Source organism: Sorex fumeus, unplaced genomic scaffold, assembly GCF_029834395.1.
Source record: "Sorex fumeus unplaced genomic scaffold, SorFum_2.1 ptg000024l, whole genome shotgun sequence".
NCBI lineage: Eukaryota > Metazoa > Chordata > Mammalia > Eulipotyphla > Soricidae > Sorex > Sorex fumeus.
The window spans coordinates 39,705,995-39,725,493 of record NW_026606081.1 but is presented as its reverse complement, the minus strand read 5'-3'; the positions used below and the strand labels follow the sequence as shown (position 1 = coordinate 39,725,493).

The 19,499-nt window shown below is 41.2% G+C and overlaps 1 protein-coding gene across 3 annotated transcripts in view; it reads right to left on the bottom strand.

The window, feature by feature from the left end:
• GALNTL6 (polypeptide N-acetylgalactosaminyltransferase like 6) overlaps nucleotides 1–19,499 on the bottom strand; it is a 1,198,528-nt gene that overhangs the window by 228,431 nt on the left and 950,598 nt on the right. The gene's annotated exons all lie outside the window — the stretch shown is intronic.

Sequence of the window (19,499 nt, the reverse complement as noted above, 5' to 3'; positions counted from 1 at the left end):
TTACTGATAAAAATGATAGTCTTCTCTAAGTTTTTGCTTGGGTTTTGGTTTGGGCTACATCTGGTGGTGCTCAGAGTTTACTCCTGCCTCTATAATCAGGGATCATTCCTGATGGATTCAGGGACCATATGGGATGCTTTGGATCAAACCCAGGTTGACCCCAGGGATTGAACTTGGATTGATCGTGTGCAAGGCAAATACTCTGCCTACTGTAAAATTATTCCAGTCCCCAGTGTCTTTTGGTTAGTTCCAGATATGCTAAGAGAAATTGATTTGAATAGATAAGCATATAGATTCTAGAAAGTAATGGTTTCCTTTGGAGATGCATAGTTTAGATGAATTGATTTAAACAACCACCAAGAATTAACATCAACAATCTAGTTTAGTGTTATGGAACAGAAGCATTCTGGGAGAAGGAGAAAATCAAACGTACACTGAACTCAAGAACATTTGCTCAGAGTGGCCTAGAGTGGTTGCGGAGGGGACAGAGAAAGTGGCACTTCCTAAGGTACCACTGGTTATTTGATCATGGGGGAATAAAGCAAAGAGGATGCAAGAGCTGAAAAATGACAAGAAAATGCCCCCTAACATCCCAGCTCGTCTCCTGCTTTCCTTGAAGCAATCACAGAAATGGTTCCTGTAGAAAGAAGGACCCAGCAAAAGGTCCCAGTGTAACCACCTCCCCTACTAGTTTCCAGCCTCAGGAGCAGAAGTAGAGAAGTGTTTCCAGACAGTCACTAATCCCAGGCCTGACACACACACCGTTGGAGGTCTGTTGGCTAATGGGGCCTCTTGGAAGAGGCATTTTTTTGGGCCTCTGTAGTCACATGTTTTGGGAACCTAGAGAGAAGAGCTGTCATCGAGCTTTATCGCAGACACGGACTATTTGATGAGAATTTGTGACTGGTGAAGGTAATAAAAAATTCAAGGGTTCAACGAGAAAACCCTTCGGAGTCTTCAAAAGCCTCTGGGTGACTCAAAGTAAAATATGTTAACGTGCTTGAAACATAAGGCCCGCACATTGGTGGAAAGACATTTGCTCTGTTTAAAAATCCCACTTTAGCTTTTTGGAAGACCTAAGATTTGAGTAATGAACTCCCCACCATTCCCACACAATGTCCTTTGAGATGGGTAGATTTTTGCATTATTGATTTTGCATTATAGATAAATAATTATGTGTCTGGAAGTTGCCCTGCTGCTGCAGGGGGGCGGGGTCAGATCTCTAAGCAAATCTGTCTTGCCACGAATGATGTGACCTTGAGTGTGTTCCTTCATTTCCCTAAGTCTCTGCTTTCCCATCCATTAGGTAAAGAGATGACAGTTAGAAAAGGAGCCCTGGGAGCATTCAGGTCAATAAAAGGAAACATCTCAGGCAGTATAAACGGCGGTTAGAGGAGGCTCAGTGAAGGACATAGCCCTCGTAATTATGATTAGTCATTTTGGAATCTCTGGCCTGCTCTTGGGGATTCTAAAGTTTGGGAGATGGGATATTAACCGATCTACCACATGCACCTCCTCCCTCAGAGGTCAACCCATACTTGAAAGGCAGTCTTACCAGCCCAGAGATGTTTTTCTGGCACTCAGATTTGCACCCAGATGTGATGGCTTTAGATCTTAGTAACTACAAGGTAAACACTCTTGTGTTTGACAGAGATGCCTAGAGAAGTAGAGAGATCTTTTTTTTTTTCTTTTTGGGTCACACCCGGCAATGCATAGAGGTTACTCCAGGCTCTGCACTCAGAAATCACTCCTCGCAGTGCCCAGGGACCATATGGGATGATGGGAATCAAACCCAGGTTGGCCGCACGCAAGGCAAATGCCCAACCCTCTGTGTTATCACTCCAATCCCAGTTCATTTCATTTCATTTCATCATCCTGTTAATCGTCGATTGCCTCGAGCAGGCCCCAGTAACGTCTCTTTCATCCTAGCCCTGAGATTATATTCAGGGCTCTTTAGGAGAATGAGACCCATCATTGTTACTGGTATTTGGCATATTTGGTAGGCCACGGGGAGTTTGCCAGACTCTGCCCTGTGGGCAGGCTACATTCGACAGCCTGCAAGTTTGTCCAAAGTAGGAATGAGATAATAAGATGTCCATTCGCGGCCGCGCGGTTCCGGGATCTGGATTTTATAGTCTCTGAGTCTTGGCCGCTGATGGGATTACACGGCGCCAGGGGGCCAGGTGGTGGGTGTGACCCCCGCCTACTGGAATTTGGAGGATCTGGGTGGAAGATGCTCGACTCCAATTCGAGTAGGCTTGGAGGTCTCGGCCCCGGAACCCGCGTGGCTTTGTCCCTCTGCCAGTACCTTCAGGTGTGCGGAGAGTGGTCTCAGCATGGTGGTGGCTGGTCCTGGAGGTCTCCAGCTGCCGTAGCCCTGGCCGGGGCGGGGAGGAAAGCTCAACCCGCTCCCCTCCAAGGGACTCCGGGAAGGAACACCGAAGCGCGGGGGCAGAGACTGCACTGCTCTCGTCCGGGATCTGGATTTTATAGTCTCTGAGTCTTGGCCGCTGATGGGATTACACGGCGCCAGGGGGCCAGGTGGTGGGTGTGACCCCCGCCTACTGGAATTTGGAGGATCTGGGTGGAAGATGCTCGACTCCAATTCGAGTAGGCTTGGAGGTCTCGGCCCCGGAACCCGCGTGGCTTTGTCCCTCTGCCAGTACCTTCAGGTGTGCGGAGAGTGGTCTCAGCATGGTGGTGGCTGGTCACACCCACCACCTGGCCCCCTGGCGCCGTGTAATCCCATCAGCGGCCAAGACTCAGAGACTATAAAATCCAGATCCCGGACGAGAGCAGTGCAGTCTCTGCCCCCGCGCTTCGGTGTTCCTTCCCGGAGTCCCTTGGAGGGGAGCGGGTTGAGCTTTCCTCCCCGCCCCGGCCAGGGCTACGGCAGCTGGAGACCTCCAATCCCAGTTAAGAGATCTTTTATGATTTTCTCTTGCACTCTGGTTGTGCAGAGGACCAGGATGGCTGTGACAGTCCCCTCCCCTTCAGTGACATCCTCAGAGCTGCTAGCCCATGCTCCTTTTGCTTGTACACTTGCTTCATTTCCCCTTGACTTGCACAAATGGCACTTGTCATTTATTCCTCCCTCCCTCCCTCCCTCTCTCCCTCCCTCCCTCCTGCCCTCCCTCCTTCCTTCCCTCCCTCCCCCACCTCTCTTTCTCGTCCTCCTTTTGCTAATCTTTTCCAGGCTGGTCGAAATCTCAACCCCCATCATTTTGGCTTTCACTTCACCAGCTGTGTGCTCTGCTTTCACTTTGAGCAGATGATGTGAGTGCAGTGTAGACATGGATCTACTGTGGATGGATCTGTGTGTGGTGGGTGTCTATGCCTCTTCATCAGAAGGTGGAGAGGAGAGAACAGAGGCACGGTTCCACTTCAGATCACTCAGGTGCTTCTGAAAGATGACGTTTGGATTAAGGTAACATGTTCTGTGAGAGTGTGAATGAATGTTTATGCTTTGGTGGTCAAGGTTACTGCAGGTACCACCTGCAAAATGCCTAAACCCCTCTACTACTGTTCTTCTGTCACCTCTAGTCTGCCCTATCTTTCATGACTCTCCAACTTTTCACCCACACCCCACAGTTACCTTGTTCTGTGGTTACAGTCCAAGCAAAGCTTTGTTCTTCGGCCATTGTCTACCTTTTTCTCTTCTCTTCTCTTCTCTTCTCTTCTCTTCTCTTCTCTTCTCTTCTCTTCTCTTCTCTTCTCTTCTCTTCTCTTCTCTTCTCTTCTCTTCTTCTTTTCTATCACACCCAGCGATGCACAGAAGTTACTCCTGGCTCTTCACACAGAAATTACACCTGGCGGTGCTCAGGGAACCATATGGGATGCTGGGAATTGAACCCAGGTTGGCCGCGTGCAAGGCAAACGCCCCACCCACTGTGCTACCATTCCAGCCTCTACCCTTTTTTTTTAATCTAAGGGGATCACCCAGCATTTTCCCTTCTGACCCTGACTTATTTCACTTAATGCCACACCTTTCAGTTCCACCCCAAGGTTGCAACAAGGCAAGATTTCAGTTCTTTCACTCACATTCTCCATCAGGACTTTCCATCTGTAGCCTCCAGGTGAGCACAGGGAATGCCCTCTCAGGGGCCCCAGCTTTTTCATCCCTAGTTTTATTTTCAAATGCCAACCCAGTCTTGCCTCCTTCCTTCCTGCTCTTCCCTTTTGATTCTCTGGGATTTGTCTTTTTGCTGACCCTGAAGTAAATCTCCACTAGAGGAGATAGAGAAATTCCTCACTACTGCAAATCACCTACAATTAATGCCACAAAGTGACTGTTTGATGATTCTATAGTTAGAATTTAGTTTTGCCTTCTTCAACTTTAGATACTTTAGATATTCAGCATGGCAGTTATTTTCCTCGATTTTCAGCGTTCATTATTTTTTAATGCCAATGTCACCACCACCTTTTGCAAAACGCGAGAATTTTGACCTTTTAAAATGCTTTCTTTGAAAATGATTTACCTCTCTTTCCAGCAGGTGGCAGTATAATACAAACAATAGCTTGAAGAACCTGCATGTTTGACTCTTCAATTCATTTTAGCTTCTAGGCAGCAGGAATGTTATTCCGGGTTAGGTTTCTACAATGATTCTAAATTAAAAGCATAGGACCTGTTAAAAGATTTCATTTCTCAGTTGTGTTTTACCACCGCTTATTCTCAAATATTGCTTCCAGTGAGAAAATTTAAGCCTAGGCTGCACACACACACACACACACACACACACACACACACACCCTTTTATTGACAACAGACAATATTACACATATACACACAGAGACAAACAGACACACAGACACACAGACACACACACACATGCACACCACATAGATTTTTAAAACCTGTCTACTTTGTATATGCAACATATAAATTCTTAATGAATTTCTTTTTGCTATATTTTATTCACGGCATTTTCTTAGTATGGTAAAACTATTTGCAATACAAATATGACCTTGGTAAAGAATAAATGTCTGTGTGGAATTTATTTGATTGCATTTAAGTTCTAGATACACATGTTTATTGGAGATTGTGTATTTGAGATGTTTCAGCCTCCAAGAATGACATTTTTTTTTATTTAGATTCAGCTACTTTTCAGAATAAGATGTTTTTAGGTTTGTCAGACTTTATTAAGTTATCCCTATAATCCAAAGAAATTAATAAAACTGGAAGAAAATATTTATCAAACCACGGGGCTAGAGCGATAGTACAGTTGATAGGGTGTTTTCCTTACATGTAACTGACCTGGGTTTGATCCTCGGCATCCCCTATGGTCTCTCAAACACCGCCAAGAGTTATTTCCTGAGTACAGAGCCAAGAGTAACCTCTGAGCATCACTGGGTGTGACACCAAACACCAAAAAAATTATCAAACCAAGATGAATTATATATAGGTGGGAGGAACCAAAAAAAAAGTTTCTGGACTTGTTGCTTACTTAGATTTTTAGATGCAAAGAAGCAAAGGTAAAATTATCTGCAAGATAAAATTCTGTTACTTAGAATTAAGCTAGAATCTGAATGAGGGAATGCAGAGTTTTAAAGGAGGGATACCCACATCAACCTTGGCCCCAAAGTATAGGGAGGAAAAGGAAAGAAAGAGTTGAGGGGTTGGGGAGAAGAGGCAGATGAGAAATAATGGGAAATCAGGTACAAAAGTGATAGGGAATGACAGAGCCAAATACCCACACCACAGAGGCAGCAACACTGCAATCAGGAAACCCAGACTTGAACAACCAAACTTAGAATGGTGCCTATCAAGAGGACAGGTAGAATAGGGTGTGGGGGCGGGGTGTGGGGAGGGGTTGTTGGGGAGAGAATATGGGAGACAACCTGGGAACACTGATGGAGGGAAGCTGATGCTGGATGTTGGTGTAAGTGGTGGGTGCTGTAGTTTTATGTTTAAAACTCAACTATGAATACCTTTGTAAACCGTGGCACTTTAAACAACATAGATTATGATTTTATGAAATTATAATTGCATAATCCTGTTATGGCATTCTCATTAATTCGTGATAAAATATGCCTTTCAATGTCTTTAGAGTACTTTCTCTCCCACAGGTTTAAAAAAAAAACAACCTCTAGTTTCCTAATGAGGATACTGGGCCCTGTATTCCCATTGTGTGTCCAGGAAATAGTTCATGTCTTTTTTATTATTGTATCACTTGTATCACTTATCATCTCGTTCCTCATCAATTTTCTCGAGCAGGCACCAGTAATGTCTCCATTTATTCCTGTTGCGTGCTAGTGTAGCCCAGTGGCATCTGCTCGCTCCAGGAACATGAAGAGCCTCAAACCTTTTTCATTCAGGGTCTTGATGAAGAAGTCTGACCATCACGTAGGTGAACGGCCAGGCGTTCTTTTGGAATCCAGTTTTTATTATTATTATTATTATTTAAAATTATGATGGGGCATTGGGTAATACCTGGTGGTGCTCAGGGACTTCTGGTTGTGTGCTTAGGAATCAGTCCTCGAAGTGGTCAGCACCAGGGACCAGACCAGAGCTGGCCACATGCAGAGAAAATGATTAATCCCTGCACTATCTTTCTAGCCCTAGTAAATACTTGGGGGTGGGGTGGATTTTGGGCCACGCTTAGCTGTGCTCAGGGATCACCTACTGGTGCTTGGTAAACCATATGTGGTGCCGGGATTTGAACTAGGTGCCTAGCATGCAAGGTAAGTTTCTTAACCCCTGTACTATTATCTCTGGCCCTGCTGGTAAATACTTAGAACTTTTTTTCAGTTGTGCTGGTCAGAAAGCAGAAGAAGCTACTGGAAAACCAAGAAAAGGTAACAGCTAGAACAAATGTCTTTATAATGATTGCACAGAGAAGAGCAGGGACAGAAATCTCCTTCAGGATGGAGGACTAGGTCCCACCCCCTTTCCAAACCACATAGCACACCAGATCTGAGTCATAAGTGACCCTGAAAGGGGTGATGGGGTTCAAAATTCCAACACCTGGTAAAGAAACCCCATTAAAAGCCAGAGCCCCCTCAGAACCCCCAAAATCTCAAGCAAAAAGGAAAAGAAATCAGGGAAGCACCAGAATGTTGGCAGGTTCTGCTAATTCAGGAATTCACTTTGTTAATGGTAATCTGCGAGGCTCCAAAAGGGAAAATAATAGGAAGAGCGCAGACTATTCCCTCTGCCAGGAGGTGGCAAGAATGAGTTTTCTTTTGACATGAGTGTTCTCCTGAATCCTTTGGTGGGAGTTGTTTGTCTGATGGGGCGTCCTCAGAGAACGGAGACTTGAGCTAACGGGGCGAGAGAAGGGGTCGGGTGCTCAAAGAGAAAACTGATTATTTATATGTTTACTTTTAACATTTTTACCTATGTCAGAGCATTTTACATGACATTAAAAAGTCTTCAGTGAGATTTTATTCTTGACTTTTCAAGTGAAATTGATTTTACTCAAAGTTTTGATTAGTTTCTAAGACCTTGAGCCAGTTCTATTCCCTGACTCTCACTCTCTGTAGATTAGGACAACCATTTAGAAATTTGACAGTATTTCCCCCCTACACATTCTGTCCTTTTGCCATTGTCAAATATTGAATTAGATCTTGTTATAAACAGACCAGAAGCTGACATTGGTGACATTTTCCTTCATTAGGAAGAAATTGAAAGCTGACATTTTCAACCTATCAGCTCTGATAAGAACACCAGTACAGGCAATGAGGCTATCTGTTGTCTTTTCTTTCCTGCTCTTATTACAGATATGTTCACTATGAAATATTAATTGACACAGTGACTTCACTTAATTAGTGCCTAAGTTTCTCTTCAAAGAAGAGGAAAGGAAAGTGTTGATTAGATCAGGGATTTAAAGTCTGAATGAATGAAAGAAAGTATTGACTTTCTTTTAATCCTGTGAGATTATTGATTAAACCTAAGATTTAAAGTGTGAATGAATGAAAGTAGCATTGATTTGAGACCTGATTTTGCCTCTTATTAGCTAGATGATTTCTATAGTTCTCGATTTGCAATAAAAATAAATAAAATATTTATTTATTTATTACTTCACCCTATCAAACTGCAAGCTTTAGAGGTAGGCAAATAGGGGATAAACAAAACAAAACAAAAAAGGAAAGACAAGCAATTGAACATAAAGAGTAAAGAAAAGAAGAATCATAAAGTTATTTCCCATACCTTACTTTCTACATCAATTTATACTTAATAAAATATAAAATTTATACTTAATAAAATATAAAATATTCATTTATTTTATTTATTTTTATAGCAAATCGAGAACTATAGAAATCATCTAGCTAATAAGAGGCAAAATCAGGTCTCAAATCAATGCTACTTTCATTCATTCACACTTTAAATCTTAGGTTTAATCAATAATCTCACAGGATTAAAAGAAAGTCAATACTTTCTTTCATTCATTCAGTATTGATTCCCAGCATCCCATCGATTTGCAATATTGGAAAATATAAATCAATAGATTTATCTTCACCGAAGAAGTGCTACATGGGGTCAATTATGAGATGTGGTGAGGCAGTTTACATTTTGTGAAACACTAGACATGTGTTAGATTTTATATTACCTGCTCCATAGCCTTAATAAAATAGGTTATCTGGTAAGATTAATTGAGGTACTTCTGGAAAGTTTCAGGGAAGATCTGTGGTTAAGGTTTTGCAGAGCTGAAGTTCTATTCCAGTTTTCTTAAAGTCACTCATCACTAGAATAAATAAATCAATGTATCTTTAAAAAACAAAACCTCAATCCCCTCCAAATATTGAAACCATCACTTCAGAATCCACAGAAAATATTTTGATTGAAGGCAAGATGGTGGCAGTTAATTCTATGGTAGTTTGTATGCATCAGTTGACTGAGGAAAGAGGTGCAAGAGTTTGGAAACATTTGCTAAAAGATCACAGAAAGATGTAAGATAATATTGAGTTAACCTTGAGAAACTAGTATGAACAAAAAGATTCAACCTTATGAAATACTATCTGCTTCTTATGTACTAGAGGTCAGTGTTTGGGTCACACCTGGTTGTTCTCCTGGCTCTGCATTCCTGATCACTCCTGGTGGTGCATGGGGGGACCATATGAGATACCAGGAATTCAACACTGGTCAGCTGCATGAAAGGCTAGCACCTTATTTATTGTACTATCTTGCTGGCCCCACTGTCTGTATTTTATAAATGAAGTAATTACTTCACCCTATCAAACTGCAAGCTTTAGAGGTAGGCAAATAGGGGATAAACAAAACAAAACAAAAAAGGAAAGACAAGCAATTGAACATAAAGAATAAAGAAAAGAAGAATCATAAAGTTATTTCCCATACCTTACTTTCTACATCAATTTATACTTTAAATGCCTCTTTCTGTATGGGGAGTTAATTTCATTCTATGCTGAGGAATTACTCCTGGTGAGGTTGGCAGGCTATATAGGGTGCCAGGGATAAAATCCATGTCTACTGTGTGCGAGGCAAGCTTCCTACCTGCTATCCTATGTCTCCAGCCCCTGCTAATTTGCACTGAGATCAGCATGACCCATCTATGGTCAGAACTCTTGTGAAAAGACAGTTGACTAAAAGATCCCTTTTCGAATTTCAAGTAACTACAGCTTGATTCCAAATGGAATTTACCCAAAAGGAATATCAAAAGTTGAATGTCATTCAATGCAATCAATGGCTCGTTGTTGACCAAAGCTCATTGTTCATTCTAAACACCATATGACTTGCTTCTCAATATATTGATCTCTATATTTATAAGATGAAGTTTCTGTTGCTCTAAGGAGAGAAAATTCCTCTAGACTTCCTCAAGACTGATGAGGCCAATTCTGGATCACAGTCTTCAGAGCAGAGGGCCAGTTAGATATCAGGCCTATTCATACCTCTCCACTAGGCCATGCATATAGAACAATTTGATCAGCATGAGACCACCCTGGAATTATTTTGTTTATTTCAGTGCACTGAATATGTCATGATTCAAAATTTGCTGTAAGGATTGATGAAGGTCATTGCTGCTTGCAGCTCTCTGATGTTTCGTTTGCAAGCCCACATCACATTGCTATTTAGGGAAAAAGTTATTGTACTCTCTGACAAATTTTTTCCTATTTGAACATGATTATCACTCAAGTACTAAAGAATATACCTTTTCTGAATAGGAAGAGAGGAAGAAATTGCCACAGAATGGTGGAAATCCTTAGATCCGGGTTCTTATTACAATTTTCTGTGTAAACTTTTGAAAATGATTCAACCACTTTGAGCCTGAATTGCTTCATTTTGCAAAATGTACCTGCATCTGTGAAAATCAGACAGTATTATTTATTTTATAGACTTGAATAAGGATAAAGGTTGAGATCAAGATAAGGCTTAAATTCCATATCCAGTGCTGAATCAGATTAGTAAAGCTTTTAACAACTTATAGTTTTCTTACCACACTATCGTATGGATAGAAGAAGGCAGCATGCATTGACAAATCAGCAATCTCTGATAAATTCATTAGTTTTAACATGTGCTAAGTCATTACACTGCATTGTCTAGATTAAATCATTTAAAATCTATTGTCTAGATTTCAAGAAAAATGAGACGTATTGTATCTAAAGTTTCAGCTTGAATTTATTTATAATTTATTTATAATTTACTTTTCTGATTTGATCTATTTTAAACCTCAATTGATCACAACGTTTAAACTTGTTCCCCAAGAACTACTGACTTCCACATAGTGGATTCACCAAAATCTTCTCACATGTCTGCAAAGGGATGGAGTTAGTAATATTCCAGGAATCTGTACTCTGTTCCTCTGAAAAATGAAAGAAGACATTATCTGGAGACATTGAGAAGTATTTTTCCAGAAACCAAGCAATAATTTGTAATATAAGACTAGACTTCTATTCATTTTTGCATAGCATATGTATGATTCAGACTTATGGATCTCAGAACCAGTTGAAAAGTATTGTACTTTTGGCAGTTTGCTCCTTACGGGATCTGTGGTGTTTGGAATGTCAAACTTGAGATGCCTGACAAAGGAATCACTGGATTCAAACTGATGTGTTTATGTGCACATTCTAAGAGAATAAGAGATTTCTAATATTTTTAGCCTGTGATCTATAGTACCACAAACAAAAATGTATACATACATGTACACATACATAGATATCCTTTTAAAAAAGCATTGCACATAATATGACACTAAACACCCAAGGACAGTAGAGACAAGGACCAAGAATACTGATTCACAGTTGGAAGCCTGCCTTATGAGTTGGGGGAGAAGGCAGCTGAGATAGAGAAGGGATCACTAAGTCAATGATGGTTTGGAGGAATCGCTTGTAATGGGAGATATGTATTGAAAGTAGATAAAGGATCAAACATGATGGCCCCTCAGTGTCTGTATTGCAAACCATAATGCCCCAAAGTAGAAAGTGAGTGAGAGGCAAATTGTCTGCCACAGAGGCAGGGGCACTGGTGGGACAGGGATGGGGGAGGGATAGGACATTGGTGGTAGAAAATGTACACTGGTGGAAGGATGGGTGTTCGATCATTGTATGACTGAAACTCAAACATGAAAGCTTTGTAACTGTAGCTCACGGTGATTCAATAAAAATTAATGTTGTAAAGTGGTTTTCTATATAAGTGATAAAATAATCTGTCAGTTCTCGATATAATTGCATATAAGAATTTTGCCCGTCCATGAAGATTAAAACTAAATTTTCAAAGTCTTCAAGGAATTATGTATATCTAAAGAAGATTGGCAGAATGAAAGTAATTTCTTCACAATTTGAAGACAGGATAGAGGTGAATTCCAGAAAATGCAGTGTTCTACAAAATTGAATAGACTGCTGAATTGATTGTGAGTACTTGGCAAAAGGAAGCATGATGTCTAGGAAGTAGTGCAAATTCACTAGAAATTAACTTTATTTTGTGGTTGACAGACTCATATGTTAGGGCCTGAGTATTTGATATATTGAATGAACTAGCCTGTGCTATCTTTGTAAACATGTTAGTGAAATGAGACAGGACAATTTGGGATCAGGAGGCAGACTTTTCTTAACACAAGGGAAAAGGTTTCTGTCAATCAGTCTAATGGAATGGGCTGTCTTTTGAAGTAGCAAATATTATTTCTCTGACAAGTTCAAGAAGCCGGTCATTTATCCTGAATGCTGTCTTGAGGTTTCTTACCTTAAAGGGGATTTTGGCAGGATTTTTTTTTCCCGGCCTTTCTGAACTTTTGGATGTTGAGTTAAAACTGAAGAAATAAGTTAGTAACCAGGAAACGAACATCTTCCTTACCATCTTCATGACTAAAGGAGCTTTTTCTGTTTTGCTTTGACATATAGTAAAGGCTTTCATTCTGGTGGGTCCTGAATTAGAAGTGATGCAAGAATAAGGAACACCTCTTAGAAGTCATGAATACAAATTTCTCAAAAATTACATCATGATAGAAGCTTCTGTAGTACTGTAGCACTGTCCTCCTGTTCATCGATTTGCTCGAGTGGGCACCAGTAACATCTCCATCTCCATTGTGAGACTTGTTGTTACTATTTTTGGCATATTGAATATACCACTGGGAGCTTTCCATGTTAGAACCCACTAGAAAAATAAAATGTTTCACTGTCACTTACATATATGTTATCCAATTGGCATTATGCTGCCATATAATAATATGAACTATGAATTTCTGGAAGCAATTTGTTGAAAACTAAATCCCTAGGTACACAGGAGCAAATGTTGTCTTAGGATTCAAAATTATTTAAAAGTTTTCCTCTCCCATCTTAGATTGTTGAACATCTTGACTTCCCAGTTAGGAAGTTGGTAGATCTTGAGGACTTTTGATCATGAAAGTAAACCTCTGTTAATAAATTGAGTTTAGGGCTAGAGGTATTGTACAACAGTTAAGATGCTTGCAGGAGTTACAGGTAACTCCAGTACTATTCATGGTTCCACATATGGTCCCCAGAGTATTGCTGAGATAGGGCACTAGAAGGATTCAGACTTGAATTATTAGATTCAACCCTGAACCCTTATCTGAGCTGGAGGAAGCTCCCAAGCACCAAAGGGTGTGACCCAGTCTTCTCCCCTTCAAAGCAAAGCAAACACTAATTGAGTATATCAAACATTTGAAAACTAATACATGCATTCTGTACTAGTAAAATACTCTAAAATTTGAAATTATTCAATTCATTTGTAATTATTGTTGATAGCCCACTAATTTCACAGAATTTGAAAGTTGGAAAATACTGCTGTCATTAGTAGTAAATCACTGAAAAATTCAAAAATGGCAGAAGAAATGAGAGAATTTAGGACTAGTCACTTTGGGGATTTAATAAGGACTGGAGCCATAGCACAGCGGTAAGGTGTTTGCTTTGTACGTGGCCGGTCTGGCCAAGCCAGGTTTGATTCCTCCGCCCCTCTTGGAGAGCCGGGCAAGCTACCGAAAGTATCTCGCCCGAACGACAAAGCCTGGCACGCTATCTGTGACATATTCAATATGCCAAACACAATAACAAGAAGTCTCACAATGGAGACGTTACTGGGGCCGCTCAAGCAAATTGATGAACAACGGGAGAACAGTGCTACAGGAAGATATTCTGTACATCTATATTGTATCAAATATCCTTCAGTTTGCAATAGATTTATATACTACTTTCGAGTTCCTCTCTTTCTATCTTTTCAGCTCTCTCTTTTCCTTATCCTGTAGGGAGCCACATGCCCCTCAGAGCAGCCACTTAAATTGTGAGACTCTGAAAGAGATGAAGACTCTGCATGCATTCTGTATCTGTTAAAGCTGTGCCACTAGAAGCACGTATTAGCATGTCTGTTTATGAGCATATTCAGGTGACTGCTGAGATAATGGAATTGCTGATAAATGGAGCATAGCCGCTTGGGTGACCATTCTTTTATAATCAGGAAGGCAAACTCAGTTTTTCAGATCAAAGTGGACACCTCCTGCAAGCCACATTTATTATGAAAGGTTAAAGCATCCACATTCCCTAGGACTCAGAGGGAGTTAAAACACATGAACAGTAGCAGTAGTATGTTCCAGAAAAATTCAATTTTTGACAGAACAGCATCCATGTAAGTAGGTGAGGGGAAAAGAAATAATTCAGTTAAAAAATTACTGACAGTATTAGCTTGGTGGTTAAGATGCCTAATAATGCATTCACCACAGTTGGAGATCTGTTCTCTCCCTTATCACCTCACCTTCCCCCAAATCTGAGCTTTCTACAGAGGCATCATCATTTGAGATCTTCTCAGAGTTTTGAGTCTATTTCTGAAGAAATCAGGAGCTCTATTCACTTCTGGTACTGCAGTGGAAGGAACGGTCATTATAACCTAGTCGCTATGAGAGTCATCGTGGATGAATTCTAGTCTTTAAACCATGGCAACCTGGAATGCAATCACTGGGGTGTGTCTTTGCTACCTTTAGCTACAATTTTCTACCTTTAGCTAAAAAAAAAAAAAGCTTCACCATGTGTTGGGTCTGTTGCATCCTTCCTTAAACCCCAGTTTGACTTTAAATCTCACCAGCAGATTCTTTGCTAATATTTAGGAATTTATGGGAAGGAAGGTCACCAGAGGTTCTGCCAGTTGATACCACTTAAATGGCTTCACAAAAACTCCTTCCTTCAAAACTTTTGGTAATAGTTTTTGAATAGCTCTGCAATCTTGGTTGAAGCACTTGGAAGAGTAACAAGGGCTTTTATTATTTTCTCTTGAAAACTCTCCTACAACTTGAACATGTGAGAAATCCCTTCAGAAATTCTGGATATTTAATGACTGTGCTTCAAACCACAAAAGAAACAGTTTCTCATTTGGATCTATTAGTCTCTGGAAATCCCCCTTGCTTTCTCAGGAGGCTATCTTTTTGGACACTTTGAATAGGAAGAAATATTTTCCCAATGTTTATCAAATGTTCATTGTAAGTGTAAATGTTAGAGCCTGTGATATGATTTATAAAAAGAAAGAGAGATATGTGGTGGTCTTCAACCTCTTTCCCAGTAGAGAGCTCCTAAAATAATATTTGGCATTTCCAAAGGGAGAGCCATCAAGACAAGTCTTGTTAGGTTAATGAGGAGACATGGGATATACCTTAGGATGCAGATGGTCTGCAGAAGAATCAACCTTGGGATGAGAAACTTGGAACTATCAGTAGTGAGCCAAGTCCTTACCCCAGGAGGGGAGAGGAACTTCCATCTGATTAGTTCAATGGTGGTGAAGGAGTCAGTATATTGTGAGTGTGTCATAACACCTCCCAAAAACCTTCGAGGAGAGAGAGAGGGCAGGAGAGTTTCTGGGCTGGTGGGTGCATGCAGGGGTTTCACGCAGACTCAGCATGTAAGTTCTGTGCTCTTTGCCTAACCTTACTCCATGCATCTCTTCCATCTTCCTCTTCTTGTATTATTTTGCAGCACTCCACTTATCTATTAAGCAAACTTTTCTTGAATTTGCTGCGCCACTCTAGCAAATGAACTGAACCCAAAGAAGGTGTCTTTGGAACCAGCTCCAATCTGTAGCTGGTCAATCACAAGTAGAATAAATGTCATAACCAGGTCTGTCAATTAACATCTCAAGTGTGTGTTTTTATATGCTCTGTGTGTGTGTGTGTGTGTGTGCGTGTGCTGTGTGTATAGTGATTTTGAATCCTTAACCTGTGAAACCTGTTGCAGTCCTTGGGCAAGTCATGTCAGAATTGGCCTGGATTATAGGACATGCAGCTGTTAGCTGGATAATGACTTTCTGGGGTGGAGAAATCCCCCTTCAACATGTGTTGGATGTATGCAGAAAATTCTCTTTTACATACTTAATGTACCATATTACTGATGGGCAGACATTATTGATTTTAAGTGAAATTTTAAAGAGTGTACAAAAGCCTTGATCACAGAGCGTTTTTTGTTTCTGATATCAGAAACTAAATTGAAAAGAAAAAGAAACTATATTGGGGTCAGGAGATAGTACAGCATTTGGGGTGTATGCATGGCAGCTATATCTCCTGGGCTCTATTCCTGGTGCCACAGATAGAGTCTCCGGGCATAACTGGGTGCCATCCTGGAGGACCCAACATAGTTATAGTGGCCTAGATGTCCCTAGTGCCACAGAGTACAAACTACACAGTGTCCCTAGGCCCTTATGTTGAACCACGGACAATGTGACCATGTATTGCTGATGAGACCCTCAACTTTCTGAGCAATGCTTGGGAAACTGCCCGCAAAAGAAAAAAAAACAAGAAAAAAGGAAAACGTATCAGTGCAGTAGTACAACTCAATACTATTAGAAACTATTATTCCATAATGAGAAATATATCAATTAAAATTATATCTATAATTTTAGTGAAATCAAAAGAATATATAGTATGAGGAGTAGATAAAATAGTATGCCTTGGGAAATTTCTGGCATAATTTTTTTAAATAGATCACAAAACATTAATGGGTTCTGTAGTTTTTCAGCTCCAGTCATATCCATGTTTTGTTTTTATTTTCCCTGGCATTCACAATTCTTATGCCAACATTATCTCTCTCTAAGGTGAACTGGATTTAACTTTGAAAATAATCTACTAAATTAATCTCTCTAAGAACTGGATTTAACTTTGAAATTAATCTAATAACATTAGAATATTATAATACTATAAGTTCATATTTCCAGCATTATGTGATAAGTCCTGGATATATAATTTTGACTGATTTTAATCACTTAATCACTTAATCACTTAATCCCCGTTATTCATCGATTTATTCGAGCGGGTGCCAGTAACGTCTCCATTCATCCCGGTTGCGTGCTAGCGTAGCCCAATGGTATCTGTTCGTTTTAGGAACATGTAGAGCCTCAAACCGATCATTTAGGGTCTTGACGAAGAAGTCTGACCATCTTATAGGTGGGCGTCCACGTGATCTTTTGATGTCTCGTGGAATCCAATCAGTAATGGCTCTAGTCCAGCGGTTGTCTGTAAACCTCATTACGTGTCCAGCCCATCTGATTTTTGATGTCTTGGCAAATGAGACAGCGTCCCTGATTCTTGAGCGTTGACGAAGATCAGAACTCCGGATTCTATCTCTCATTTGAGTGAATCGTGATATTCCAAGCATAGTTCTTTCGATTCCTCTTTGAGAGACCCGAATAGTGTTCTCATCCTGTTTTCGTAGGGTCCAGGTCTCTGAGGCATATGTTAATGCAGGAAGAATAGTGGAATCAAAGAGATGTGCTCGTAGCTGGAGGTTCTTTGTCCTTTTAGTTATTTCTTCAATGCTCTTGAAGGCATTCCAAGCTGCTCTCTTCCTCCTGCGCAACTCAGGTGCCAGGTCATTCATCATGTTGATTTCTCGACCTAGGTATATATAACTGTTGCATTCGGAGATGGTGGTTCCGTTGAGAGCGAATGGAGCGTCAGGAACAAGGCTGTTTCTCATAAACATTGTCTTCGCAAGATTCAGCTGTAGTCCGACCTTTCCACATTCACGGTCAAAGTCGTTCAGCATTTGTGCCGCTTGGTTGATGTTTGGTGTTATTAGAACGATGTCATCAGCAAAGCGGAGGTGGTGTAGTTGCCGACCATCTATCTTCACTCCCATGTTTTCCCATTCCAGCCGTCGCATGATGTTCTCAAGGGTGGCACTGAAGAGTTTTGGTGAAATGGTATCACCCTGCCGAACCCCTCTCTTGATATGGATGATTACTTCTTTGTAGAATGGTGAGATCTTGGTAGTGAATCCGCAATAGAGCTCACGAAGGATCCTGATGTATTGAGTTTGTACGCCCTGATTGGCTAGGACTTCTATGACCGCTTCCGTCTCAACAGAATCAAAGGCCTTCTTTAAATCAATGAACGTTAGACAGAGTGGCATCTTGAATTCCCGAGATACCTCAATGAGCTTGGTTACTGTGTGGATATGGTCGATGGTACTGAATCCTTTCCGGAATCCAGCTTGTTCACATGGTTGTCCTTCATCTAGTGTTCTGCTAATCCTATTCAGGATGACTCGAGTGAATAGTTTATAGATGACAGACAATAGGCAGATTGGGCGATAGTTGCCAATGTCGTGGATGTCTCCTTTCTTGTATAGTAGTACAGTCTTGCTGGTTTTCCATTGGGATGGAACCTTGCATTCAGACAGGTAGCGTGTGAAGAGTCGAGCCAATGTATTGATGAGTACTGATGGTAAGTTCTTCAGGTGTTCAGGTCTGATCTTGTCTGGGCCAGGTGCTCTTTGTTTCTTTACCGACGAGATGGCATGTTGGATTTCGGAAGGGAGAACATTGGGAACGACATATCCATCATGTGGTATGTGGTATGTGGGCAAGTGAATGTGGCTATTAAAGAGATCTGAGTAGAAGTCATGAATAATCTTCTCCATTGCCCTTCTGGAAGATGTGATAGATCCATCATGATGTCGGAGGGCAGTCATCTTGGTTTTGTAGTTGGTGAAGGACAGGCGGGCATTACGAATGTTTTTTCCAGCTTCTGCTACATCTACCAGTACTGCTGCTCTCCTGTTTTTGAGGTCATCCTTGATGGCTTCTCTGCACTGTTTTGCCAGTTCGGACGTTTGCTTGTGGTTGCCTGAGGCACGTGCCACGCCACGTTGGCGAATAAGTTCAAGAGTGTTCGAAGAAAGACGGTTTTTTGTGGTTATCTCTCTCTTGGCATTCCTTGCACAATCATGGAGGTGCTGAATCATTCGATCGTATTCCTCATCAATGTTGTCAATGACGGCATCTTCCCATGTTGCCGCAACAGAGCCAAAGAGTTCCCAGTTGGTGGTTGTTCTGGGAGTCCTCTTCTTAAACCTTGCATTCTTTTCTCCTCGTTCTGTGAGGTAGAATTTTGCATGAAGAAGACGGTGGTCTGATCTCGTTTGGAATTTTGGGACAACAGCAACATCGGTTAGGCAAAACCGCCGATTGAATATGATGTGGTCTATTTCATTGTGGAACCGTCCATCGGGAGACTCCCATGTCCAACGTTTAGATTCAGCCTTTTGGAATTGTGAGTTACCATGGAAGGTTTTGGTTGACATGATGAACTCAGACAGTCTGTCACCCTGTTCGTTCCATTCCAGGCCATGGGTTCCAATGTGGAGTTCATCGACTGATCTTCTTGGTCCTATCTTACCTGATTTTACCAAGTAGAAAAATTGAAATTTGGGGATTTTGGGCTAAGAGATACTTATTTCCCTTTTAAAAATATTTCCCAACAGGCTTTAGATTACAGGGTTAAAAACTACTTTAGGGCTGGAGCGATAGCACAGCGGTAGGGCGTTTGCCTTGCATGCAGCCAACATGGCCGACCCGAGTTCGATTCCTCTGCCCCTCTCGGAGAGCCCGGCAAGCTACCGAGAGTATCTCGCCCACACGGCAGAGCTTGGCAAGCTTCCCATGACGTATTCGATATGCCAGACACAGTAACAACAAAGTCTCCAATGGAGACGTTACTGGGCCCGCTCGAGCAAATCGATGAACAATGGGAGGGCCTTTACCTTTGCCTTTTAAGAATCTCTAGTGAAAGTAAAACAATTAATTGAAATGAGAAGTACTCAAACTTACTTGCCCAACT